We start from the raw sequence: 12,792 nt of genomic DNA, 5'->3' as shown, positions 1-12,792 counted from the left end.
TTGTCTGTGTTTGTGTGCAGTCACGTCTTTTTGTGTCTGTGTACAAATCAGGAAAGAACAGTGCATTACATATGAGAGAGGTGACCTTAGGAAACTTTCAGTGTGATCTGACACTATATAGAAAATGAAATAAATATTAAAATTATTTGATCATGTGATATTATTCAAAGACACATCACAAGAAATTTAAATACCCGTCCAGTTTTTATTTCTTGTGTGCAACTTATACAAAGAAAGAAACAAAGAAAACATAGTTATCTCTACACACACACACACACACACACACACACACACACACACACACACACACACACACACATAGTATTTCTTTGGATCATCAGGAATGTACAGGAAAGTAACAAGGTAAGATTAGTCTTGAAAACTGTTGTCTTTTATTTGATTCTAGCTGTGGGTTGTACTAGCAAGAAAGCACTGCCCTAATTAGCATATCTAGCTGCTGATCTTTTGTCCCTTGATTTAACATTTACATTACACATTAATCTAGCAAATTATTCCCAGGGATTTAGCAAGTAGGTTTAACATTCCAGCACCCAAATATTTGTGAATACAGCAAGCAAATAGTTTCCGTTGCAACTGGTGTGTGGGAGGAAACTTTTTTTTTTTTTTTTTTTTTTTTTTTTAAACACATGAGAAGTTTTGTTGGTTGGAAGGTTATTTCTTATTTTGCTTTTCACAACTACAGCATTCCCAGTTCTGGTGCCATAAAATTAATGATAATCATTTTAAAAGAAAATGTATATACATAAAATCCAAATTGATTATGATAAAATTGCAGTATATGGTACATTGAAAAAAAAAAACGAGTGGACATGATCTCTGAGGCATCCTGTGGGCCGAAGAAGCAAAGACATCACAAGTTTTTTACTGTCTATCAATAATCCTGCTGCCCAGATATGACCATTAATGGAATTTTAACTTTGGATTAACCCTCTTCCCAATTTTATCCGTTGCCAGTCACAACTTCAGCCGCAACCCTAACTTTGGGGTTAGACTTAGGGTTAAGGTTACAATTATGGCAAGGAGAAGGGTTTTGGTTTGGACTTCAGGTTAATCCTCTCCCTTACACTAAAAATTGGCAAACACAACCTGAGCCTCAACCAATAATCAAAGGCCAACCCTAACCTTAACCCTTACCCTAACCTTGGGGTTCGACTTAGGGTTAGGGTTATGAAAAGTAGTAGGGTTTTGTTTTTGACTTCAGGATTAACTCTCTCCCTATTCCTTACCCTTGCCAGTCATAAACTCAGCCCTTACCATTAATCAAAGGCTAACCCAAACCCTAGGGTTAGTGTTATAGCAAGGAGTAGGATTTTGGTTAAAAACTTAAATGTTTTTCGCCAGCAACTAATGATGACATTCAAAAGTCTGTTCAGTGCTTTCTTAAACTAATCTCTACATTCATAAAGCATCAAACCTTTTTCATTTGGTTTTGAAAATGTAAACCCTGAATGCCTTCTGTGGTGTCTAATGTATGGCATTAAAGCCTCTGGGTGTGCATCGATGTTTATACATTAGTCTCTGCGTGTATGTGTTGGTGAGTAAGTGTTGTTTATGGTAAGTTCTACTAAATGGGCAGGAGGCACACAGTCACACAGACAGCCTGCCTTCTAGGAAAGGTGTGAGTTCACACTTTCTTCTCCGCTAGTTGATGCCAACAAAAAAGAAAAAAGAAAAAAAAAAAAAACAGAATTTCTCACCAACACAAAAGTCTTGTTGAGTGTTTTGTTTGTTTGTTTTTTCAGAAAAACAGAATATTCTGTACACCTGTCAGTGTTTCACACACCTTCCCAAAAATCTTGTGAGCTTTTCTTTTTCTTTCACTGGTCAGGCTATGTAATAAACACTAAAGATGTGTGGTACAGACCTGTTTTAAGTAGGGAAAAAACTTTCTCATGTTCTTAAACTCACAGTTAATGGGATTAATGGATTGAAATGGACTAGGCTTCAAATTGTGTAGTGCCATTTTTTTCAAAACCCAATGTACTGTTCTTGGGTTCCAAAATAGTGCATGTACTTTAGTGTTTTTCATCATGAAAAATGCAGAAAAACAAATGTTTGCAGCGAAGGAGAAGAGGAATCTCCTTGCAAAGTGTTTCCCATCAGCGTCTTTCTAGTTGCATCACCTCCATTTCTCGCTCTGAGCCATTAAACCGGACACGCTCTCTTCTTGTCTCAGAAAAATAGCCATCAGCAGGAGAAAAGCTGTTGCTTACCTGGGTGGAATTGTTTTCTCTCAGGGGGTTTTCTCTCTTAGCCCAAATTCTAAGGTCTCTATTTTCCCTCTCTGTGTGTTCTGAAAAAGGTGCTATTTTCAAAAAGAAAACAGTGTGAGTCCTTTCCACACACCACTGTTGTTTATTCTGACTCAAAACATTCCTTGACCTCCCCCAACAATTGATAATTTACATAAGCCCTGCAGTCCAGTAATTGCTTTTAGAGGTAAATTGGTAGCTGTCTCTGAATGCTAGGAAGAGGCGAGAAAAAACAACTCTGTTATTGATTGTTTTTCTGTACGTCTCTCCAGATACTGTTGCAATATATACTTGCAGAGGATTATCAGAGGTGTATAGATGTTGCTAGCAGCTGATTTTCTGAAAAACTGTGAACTAAGTTAGTTTCTGTGTTGTGGTGCTGAGCAGAGTCAGGCAACATCACAACAGGAGCAGACAGTAGTCATAGCCAGGGGGCTGGTACAGGAATTCAAAGGGTCCACATTAATACAATTCTCCGCCAAGTTTTGCAACTCAACCTTATTACACTGTGAAACTCCCAATCATCATTTTAAGACTTAAAAATACAACCTGACTTCACCTCTTCTTTATTTGAGAAACATGGCAGGGAAATTACTCATAATGCAACCACTGGATGGGAGTCTGATCATCTAATGTAGTCTAATCCTAGCCTTAAGTAGATGACAAATAAGCTACACAAGTCTAACAACCTTATTTTAATTATAAGTGATAACATTTTCTTATTGTTAATCTTTCAGGAGAAGTAAAAAAGCATGGGTAGAAGCTTTTAATTATATCATATACAACTATTCTGATGACACTCAGATCTACGTGTCAATGACGGCAGCTGAAAGTGGACCTGTAGATTCACTCTGTTGCTGCATCAAACAGGTCAGTGTGTGGATGCAGCACAATTTCCTCCAGCTGAACTCAGGGGAAACTGAAGCCATTGTCTGTGGCTCAAAGAAGAAAAAAGAAAGGGTTATCAGTCATCTTCAGACTCTCTCTCTAAATGTGAGTAACCAGGTTAGAAATCTAGGGGTGATATTGGACTCAGACCTGAACTTTAACATCCACGTCAAATCAATAACATCAGCGGCTTTATATCACCTTTTAACATTGCCAGGATTAAAGAAATAGTGTCTAAACCAGACTTAGAGAGACTGATCCATGCGTTTGTCTCCAGCAGGTTAGATTACTGTAACGGCCTGCTCACTGGACTCACAAAACGAGCTGTAAGACAGCTGCAGTACATTCACAATGCTGCTGCTCGAGTCCTGACCAGAACCAGGAAATACGACCATATTAGTCCAGTGCTCAGGTCTCTGCGCTGGCTTCCTGTGGCTCAGAGAATAGACTTTAAAACAGCTCTGCTTGTTTACCAAGTCTCTTCAAGGTTTAGCACCAAAGTACATCTCGGACATGCTAGAACCATATAAATCAACTCGGTCTCTGAGAACCTCAGGGAGGGGTCTCCTGCTGGTGCCCAGAGTCACGACTAAACACTGTGAGGCTGCATTCCAGTTTTATGCCCCAAATTCTGAAACAGTCTCCCAGAAGATGCAGGACAGGCCTAAACTCTAACAATATTCAAATCCCAGCCGAAACAGTTCTGCTTTGCTTATCATACAACAACTGAAAGTATTTTGTCTGCACCCTCCTCTTTTAACTCAATTGGTCATTTTAACGTTTAATGATGTGATTTTATGCAATGAGTTTATTATGCTTGTTGTGATTTTATTTTATTTTAGCTGTAAAGCACCTTGAATTGATTTGTGTGTGAATTGTGCTCTATAAATAAACTTGCCTTGCTTTGCCTTAAAAATATGACTTTTTGTACACAGCACTTGTCTAAGCAAGTTAGATATAATTCTCAATTGGATTTTTTTTTTTTTTTCTGCATAGAAAAGGGCCTATTTTGCCACAAATGGTCCATTTCAATGCATACAAAATTGCTAGTGCAGTTTGTGGTACAATCCTCATGCCTGCTTTTTGAATTGGTAGACTTAGTTTGGACTCATTTGCACAGGTTGAGACTACTTCCAACCCCAAGGATTACTCAGGGTTGGAAAAGTCATGGCAAGGTCCATAATTTTGAAGCTGAGAGGAAGGAAAAAGGCAAAATGATGCAGCACAGTGCAACATAATGTAAAGAAAAAAAGTATTACAGATAATCAATGAACTGCCAGAACAGACTATTAGCTGCTGTACTTGCACTGACCCACACTGATACTGGCTTCTCATGAAAGCTCACTTATTCTCTCTGGACTTGTCTGTCCATGGCTGTCTTACCCATCATATTTTCATACTGGCTGCCTTGAAAATAACATGAGAATTATTACAAACAAGCTAGATTTCAAATTCCCAGAAGAGTGGGAATGGTACATGGCAGATTTGACTAACAGGCTCATTTTGTATTTTGTCAATTTCTAGCCTCTTACAGCTAATTGTGCCTTCATATCCTGCACACCACAATTAAATGAGTCAGAGGCTGAGGGTTGGAGATAATGGAAATATATTCCATCCGGCAAATTGAGAATTACAAGAAAGTGCGCTGTGCTCAAACGTGACGAAATAAAAATGGACATGGGCATTTTGGAAGTGAGTGCACAATCACTTGAAGGTTTGGATCTTACGCTCGGCTGCTAATGCCTCAGCTCAGACTGTCAACTCAGCCTTGTGGTTTAACCTGTTCCAACAGCAAAAGACACTCTGCGAACTCTTTGTCCTTTCTGGCTCGGATTTACCTTGAAGAAAGTTAAAGAAAGGCAGCAACTGAATATGCAATTCACATGCACATACCAACAACTTCCTGAACAGGCACTTCTGAATTCACACTTCACACATATGCATAAACGATATAAAAACCTAAAGAGATGCAAAGACATGTATCTGCAGGTTGGAGGATACATGATGTGCAAGCAGAAAGAAGAAGTCCTATATTGCTTGCCTCTTAAACAAACTGGCTTACAGGATAAACATATGCAACCCAGGAATGAACTCCCTGACTCCTCATCGTCACAAGAACAGAAAATTTTAAACTCAGATGCACAGACACATACACTTAGATGCTGGCTCATTTCTCAAGGAATGCCTATTTTAGAGGGTGTCATAGATGTCAGCGGTGACTGTCACACCCCAGGGGATACTGGGAAACAGGAGCAATGAGTGAAAAAATTGGAGAAGCCTGCATCTTGCAGTAGAAAAAGAGAAAGAGAAGTAAGTACAAGCCTCAGAGTAGAAGGTGGAGATGAAAGCAAGGAGGAACAATCAATTCTCTGACATCTTTAAATGTGCACTTGATGATGCATACCTAAACAGGGCTGAAATGGTCTGCAGGGAGGGAAGAGGAAAGTTAGGGAGGTGAATGAGAAAAAGGGGAAGGAGAGCAGAGGAGAGGAGGGAGTGAAGGGAGAAGCAAGAGACTTGATTAATGAAGAAAAATTGGGAGGGAAGGAGATAAAGCAGGACCTAAGTTGGACTGTAACGTCCATCTATTTGGGCCTTAAACAGCAGCTGGTCCTCCGAGGACTCAGCTCTAAACGAAGCGGTCAGCCTTGCAGGTCGTTCTGAGGTCTGCAGAGAATAGGGGGAGTAAGAGCAGAGGAGAAAGCAGGTGAATACTGATGAGGGAGGTGGGGGAGGTGAAAGAGCGGCCAGAGATTGTATGTGGGACCCGAGAGCGCTCTTACCATCAGCACAGTTCATTTAGCACAAAGACTCGGTTACTCTGCATAAAAAGAGAGATAAGAAACTTTGTCTCAGCCTATTTTTCTTCCGATTATCTTTCAGGCATTTCCTCCTCTCTGGAGAGAAAGAGAAGAATGTGGAGGTGGAGGTAAGGGGTAATGTGATACAATTACTCATCAAAGTTAATTAAAAACACACCTACAAAAGGAGGACAAATTGAGGAAAAAAAACAATATACAGCTCCTGAAATGAGACTGCTGCGTATTATCAACCCATGCACAGAGGATATTAGACTTTTCTTTAGCAAGTAGAACCTCAATTTTGTTGAGGGATGAAGGTGGTAATAATGTTCTCCTCTTAAATACCCAATGATATGTAAATCTGCTGATTGGGGAGGCTTTGGAAGCAGTCTGACCTCAGTGAGTCCATTCCATTAGAAAATAAGTGCACACATTAAGACTGCTCACCCACACACATCCCTATCTCTGAAAGGAAAATTAACCTTAATGTGGTACAATTACATTTTAAAACATCTCCCCTGACCCTGAGGAGGAGAAGTTGAGTGCTTTAGAAGTTTCAGACTCATGCCTTACTCAAATATGCACCTTTACGTGCCTGTCATTCTGTAGAAGAGCAGCTGCAAGGTCAGAAGAAGAAATATTTCCATCGCTCTTTTTCAAATGAGATACAAGGTTGGATGTTTTGTCACGATAAAACCCCAGCATACCATGCATTATCTCTTACGTGGCATAAGGTATGCACTCATCAGCTTCTCACCTAGTCATCCTCCTCCGGAAAATGTTCCTACAAACTGAAGCTGAGCAAGGACGTGCACATCAGGCCTTTAGCCTCTCTTGTTTTGCTGAATGGGCTGTGTGGGCACAAGTCCTTAGAATAACATAGTTTATGGTTTCAGAGACAGTTCATCTGACACAAGTGTTCCTTATCTATGTGCACCTTTTCTTCTCTTGAGACCTACTTTTGATTACCAGCTGACCACAGTTATGCAGTCCCGCTTTTCACAGCTGAGACAATTGACTCAGGTTAACAAAATGTCATCCATGTATTTCTGTTTTTCTTTTGTCCCCAGAATTGATGTTTATAAGACACTTTATTCCTGCATCAGTTAGTGTGACATCCAGAGGCATTAATCTCAAACTCGACAGCCAGGCTTTCAGCACAGAGCTGATTAAGTGACCATATAACACTGTCGTTGCTGCCTTTCACTGCCCATCAACAAAATTTAGGACTGATCTTGAGATTTTATTGCTTGTTTTTGAAGTCTTGATTGGTCAGGCTGCAGGTAAACCCCAGCAGCTTGACTGTTGCCTCAGATCTCCAAACAGCATTGCTTCTGGTGGCTTCTAAAAATCTCAACAGCTGAAGGCTGATGGTCCATGGCTGAGGAGCTCTGTGTCTGTGGATTACAAGCAGGACAGATCCTTGTCCTCTTCGTGACCCCTTTGAACTTTTTCTTTTTAAAACTTTTTATACTCCATCCTCTACTGATGACAGGCTTATTTTATACATGTACTACATGTTCATGAGATCTCCCTTGTTTATTTGCTTTTGTCTAATCAATATACTGTTTGCATTGTTTCAAAAACTGATCTTTGTTCTTATTGTTTGTATTCTGGTGGGAGCAACTCAATATCTGTGACATCATCCATCCGTTTATAAGACTGAGTTTTGAAGCCTATGGCAGGGGCCATAATAGAAATGCTGAATTCAACCTGGCTTTGTTTGACTTTGGATGAGGTAATGAGGTGGGCCTTGAGTCTCTTTGCAGTGTTGTATATTTGCTGTAAAACTCAGCTTTTTCAATCAGTGTTTATGTGGTTTCCGGTGTTTCTGAACCCAGCCTCAAGCAGACTCTTGAAGAATGAAGTTTTTAGCATTCTGCACAGGTGTTATGTTTGTAGACCAGGGGTTGCTGCTTGGTTCTGCAATGATCTCTGACTAACATCTGCAAATACATATGAGCACTCTCATATGGCCTCGAGGGGTATCCTCTGAGATGTGTTGTGCATTTTTAAGTATTTGTACAGGTACGTGATTCATGATGTAGCAGGCTCTGCAGGAACACAAGGTTTAACAGAGAATATGACTCTGACTGAAGCCTTGAAGAGGAGTGGTCTCTGTGTTTCTCTCAACATGAAGTACAGGTAGGTGCATGCTAGTTTGAGGTGTGCATGTGTCCAGACAGCAGGAGGTGATAGAGGGTGGCAGTTGGAGATTTCAGTTTTTCACAGTGAGTTGTCAGAATCTCTCAAAAAGCTCACTCTAATCTTTTAAAGCATCACTGTCTCGTGTAACCTGCCTGTAGTTCACATGGTACTGGTGCTCAAAGCAGAACAAATGATCCCATATCTATGGAGAACTGAGGAAAAACAATTTACAGAGCTTGTGAGCAGATCGATAACTCTTATTGTCTGTCACGGCTGAAGTTAAATCAGGTAAAAGGCATGGCTTTGTGCTAAACAAACTGAAAAAAAGTCTTTGGTTACATTTGTGCAAGTAAAACTGTTTTATTTAGAAATACTTAAGCGTGTGAGATATAGGCAGGAGGATATTTTTACCCCAGAGTTTTGTATCATCATAGAGATTGAAAAAAAGAATAATTTTCTACTACTCTACAAAGCTCCATCATTTTGTGATTCTCAAAGAGTGGGATCATATAAGAAAGCGCAGTTGTCAGTGATGTGCATATTATCAACAGCTCTGTGTAGAAAATAAGATTAAGACAGAAAGATGCATTACTATATCACCTTCTGTGCTCAGTCCCTTACATATTAATTTGCATATGCTGCAAATTAAGGCCTTTATAACAGGTAGAGGTTTTATTTTCTCCACAGAGACTGTCAAACTTGTCGCCTGTCATGGACTAAACAGTATAATTTATCTCTATGATAAATATAGTTGAGTTAAAGAAGGTGCAAAAGAAGATGAAAGTGGACAGAGAGCTGCATAAAGACTGTGAGGCAGCTGTCAGAGTGAGAGAAGTTTCCTAGCAACAACTGCAGACTGAAAGTTGATAAAAAATGTCACCAAATCCATAAAACCTTTCAGTTTAATGAAAAGCATAGCAGATACATGGAAAGTGTTCTATTTTATTAGCTATTTAAAAGTCACCGTGAGGACTGTGTAAGTGATCTTGGAATAGTCTCACTTTTATATTTGTCTGTTCATATTCCACAGTTTAAAATAAGATTATCAGCACCATAATAGATTTTTTATTCCTTAAAGCCATTTCTCACTGTGGTCAGGTCAGATTTTCAGAAAACACCAAATCCATTTATGGCGCCCGCATCAAAAGTCCCTTTGATGACATTATGCCAGCCAGCTAAGTTTAGAATTGAGAAGTTAGTTCACCAAGTGTGATGCTATATCTGTTATTCTTTAAAACACAGGTTAAGGTGTTCCTGATAATGTTCATTTCAACCCACATGCAGCAGTTATACTTGTGGCTTGGCACAGAACTTTGGTTATTTTATGGCACCGACTGTAATGCTTTGGTAGTACCAAGTTTAAAAACATGCCTGGTCTTTCGGTGCCAAGTTTCGGTAACCAAAGGGTTATTCACGGGATCAAGATCTGACTAGAAAAGCAATTTCTGAAGAAATTGCGCTGTGAATGCAGAATGCTGAAGCAGCTTGCGCTGAACTGCTAATGCAACGAAAGCTGAACCTGATTGACTGAAGATATGTCTGAAAATGGTTGAAAAAGTCTTGAAAAGCTTGCGCTCAACTGCTTATTCAGAATGCTGAACATTAATGACTGAAGGTTTGTCTGACAAGGGCTGAATGAAGTCTTAAAATGCTTGCGCTGAACTGCTAAAGCAAAATTCTGAACAAGAATGGCTAAAGTTATGTCTGAAATCATTTGAATTAAGTCTTGAAAAGCTTGTGCTCAACTGCAAAAGCAGAATGCTAAACGTGAATGACTGAATTTATGTCTGAAAATGGTTGAAATAATTCATGAAAAGCTGGCACTCAACTGCTAATGCAGAATGCTAAATTAACCTGCCATGAACTCTTGGATGAAAGGAAATGAATGGATGAATCAGTTAAATGGATAAATGAATTTAAAGTTGAAATGGCTGCATCTTTTCAAAATTTGAAGCAATGAATTTAATTTTAAAGAACAGTTCTGGAAATAATGACCTGACTGAGGGAAAATGCAAGTCTCATCTCTGAAACGCTGTTAAAATGAAATCCTGCTTGTCCTGTGTGTGAGTTTTTAATCATGTAAGACTTTTAGCTGAGGCTCATCTGAAGCCAGATGTTGCCATGGTGATCATTGTTTACCAACTGCCATCAGAGAGCTGGTGGAGTCTGTTGATTCCCAACACATTTCCACTGAAATCAGGGTGTCGAACTGTCTGCAACTGTGACTAAACCAAAGGGCCGATCAGAAAAGTGATCACACCGTAGGAATCCTGAGACCCTGAGGAAGCTGTCCGTGTAAATTTCATGTCTAAAGATGCAGAAATAGGCCCATGACAGCGATAGATAGATGAGGGAAATTTGACTGATCTCTGAGAAAACCCCTCAGGAATTAACATTGGAGTACATGGGTGCCGGAGCTGACTTTGCCCGACAGTTGGCCATTTTGTGAAAAAGTGCTCCATCCTTTTGCTTTAAAAACCACTTTGTCAGAAGCAGGACAAGACTACTTACATGCTGAAGGCTTATTTGTGTTGATAGCTCAAAAAATGTGGCCAAGAGAGCAGTTTACCCAGAAGTTTCTCAGGTCTTGTTTCCCCCTCTCCCTGCTCTGTCGTTTGAATCTCCCACTCTGAGCTGAAACATTCCGTCCAATACACACCAATGTTAAATGGCTTGAAGAGCTGAAATGCATCATGACCTTTGAAGGGTCATTGTGAAGAAACTATGAATGCTAGGAAACATTTGAAACCCACTGAATAAAGCCAAAAGATAGCTGAATATTTTGAAGTTTGAATGGAGTTTGTAGCTGAATGTATGACTGAATGAGAAGGGTTTGAAGCAGGCTGAAAAAATGTCCTGAAGGGAGGAAATTTTGAAAATTCCGCATTCATCTCTATGGGACCGAAATTTCGTAAATTGTTGAATATCTCGGAAAGTATTTGTGAAAAGTTTCTGAAGAGTCATAGCCCCCTTGTCCCCACTGAAACACACGTTTTGAAGTTTGAACGGTGAAAATCGGTTGAAGTTTGTAGAAGTTTTAGCGGTCCAAAAAAGCGGGCGGAAGAAGAAGAAGAAGAAGAAGAATAAATTTTTTTGACACAGAAGAACATATGCTGTGAATGCATTACTGCATTCACAGCAATAATTCCACCAGTGATTGGTTGTAACGTGACACGTGGTTGAGGCGTGCAGGTTGTTGCCAACTCAGCTGCTCTCTCAGTATATTGATTCTGGAAACAACTGTCACTTCAATCAACGCCAAACATAAAGTCCTCACACTTATTACTGTTCATCAGACCAAATAGCAAACACTGGGGCATGATTCACACAGATTGTGCAGCCTGTTCAAATGAGCCAAGAAGGCAATGTCTAATTCCCAAACATGTTCAAAGGGTTAAGTGCCCCACAAACTGTGCTACAGAGCCAATGGCTTCTCCGTGCATCGTTTTATTTGCCATCACTGAAACTGAGTCATGCATTCTACTACAGCAAATTTGGCTTTTTGCTTTGCATAGAAACACCAAATTCTCTAACCTAGTGCTAACAGCCAAGCACAGGGATGACATGTTTACCATCTGCTGAGAGTTGGCAGCCTAATTTTTGTTGGAGTATTTATAAAATTTGCAATGTTAAATCATTTCTTGATCAAAATAAGACTCTGCCCCTGGATTTACATCAGAATGAGTCATCTTTATGTTAGGTCTTGAATGAAAAGAAGTGAAATCAGTCTGAGGCTGCCTGAAAACTGAAATGTGTGACACATCTTTCATGAAGTGACTCTTTAACTCATGATCTATGTGCAATTTGCTGCCATAAGAATAGAAGAGTACATCACAGCCCTGCTCAACAGAGAGGATGTAGAGAGCGCTTGTCTTAATTACTTTTTAGATGGAAACTGCAAAGCGCTGCAGAAAAAAAAGTTTATTCTTTCATATCCCTTTCATAATCCATTTTTCATGGCTTAAACATGAAGATAACTTGATAACTTAATTTGGATACATGTGAGGATCCATGACTCTTATTGTAAATTGCTTGTTCAAGTGTTTAATACTCACACGTTGGGTTATAAAAAGTTATTGCAGGAGGGGTGGTTTGTTATTTAACAGATAAACAACTAGTTGCTTGTGTATCTGTGAGTGTGGTCAACCTAAAACTCTGGCTTCAAATGTTGATCAATCATTTTATAAATTAATGATGATCTGATGAAAGGAAGCACTTCAGAATCATCTGAGTTTATCTGCATTGATCTGTTGATGGCTAATATTTTATTCAACACAAACATCAGCTCATGACTTTCTGAGTAAACAAACTCTAGTCCTGTAATTCAGCAGGTTTTAGATGAGCTGTTTCTATTGAAAAAAGCAGTCTGCAACATCACTGTGGGTGATAAAGGTATCTATGCCCTGGGTCCAAACAAATACCTGTTTGTGCTTTAAAGTTAATAGAGTAGTTGTCAGTTGCATGTAGACAAAATGATCTTTAGTGAAGAAGATCTGTTCTGAAGGGGTTTGGGGTCAGAATTTGGTGAAAATTCCCCACACTCATTTTATTTTTAATTCCTTTGACTCAGTCTACTTTTGCTTGAAGAAACAACTTTGTTACATTTAGAGCCTCAGGGTTTTCAGTGATGAAACGTCACTTTGAATTTTAAGAATTATTCATACGAAAAGCTCAAGAAATCT

Source organism: Halichoeres trimaculatus, unplaced genomic scaffold, assembly GCF_033239565.1.
Source record: "Halichoeres trimaculatus isolate MK-OKI-2021-1 unplaced genomic scaffold, fHalTri1.1 fHalTri1_scaffold_5, whole genome shotgun sequence".
Taxonomy (NCBI): domain Eukaryota; kingdom Metazoa; phylum Chordata; class Actinopteri; order Labriformes; family Labridae; genus Halichoeres; species Halichoeres trimaculatus.
The sequence above is the reverse complement of the archived record's forward strand: the minus strand, read 5'-3'. Positions refer to the sequence as shown.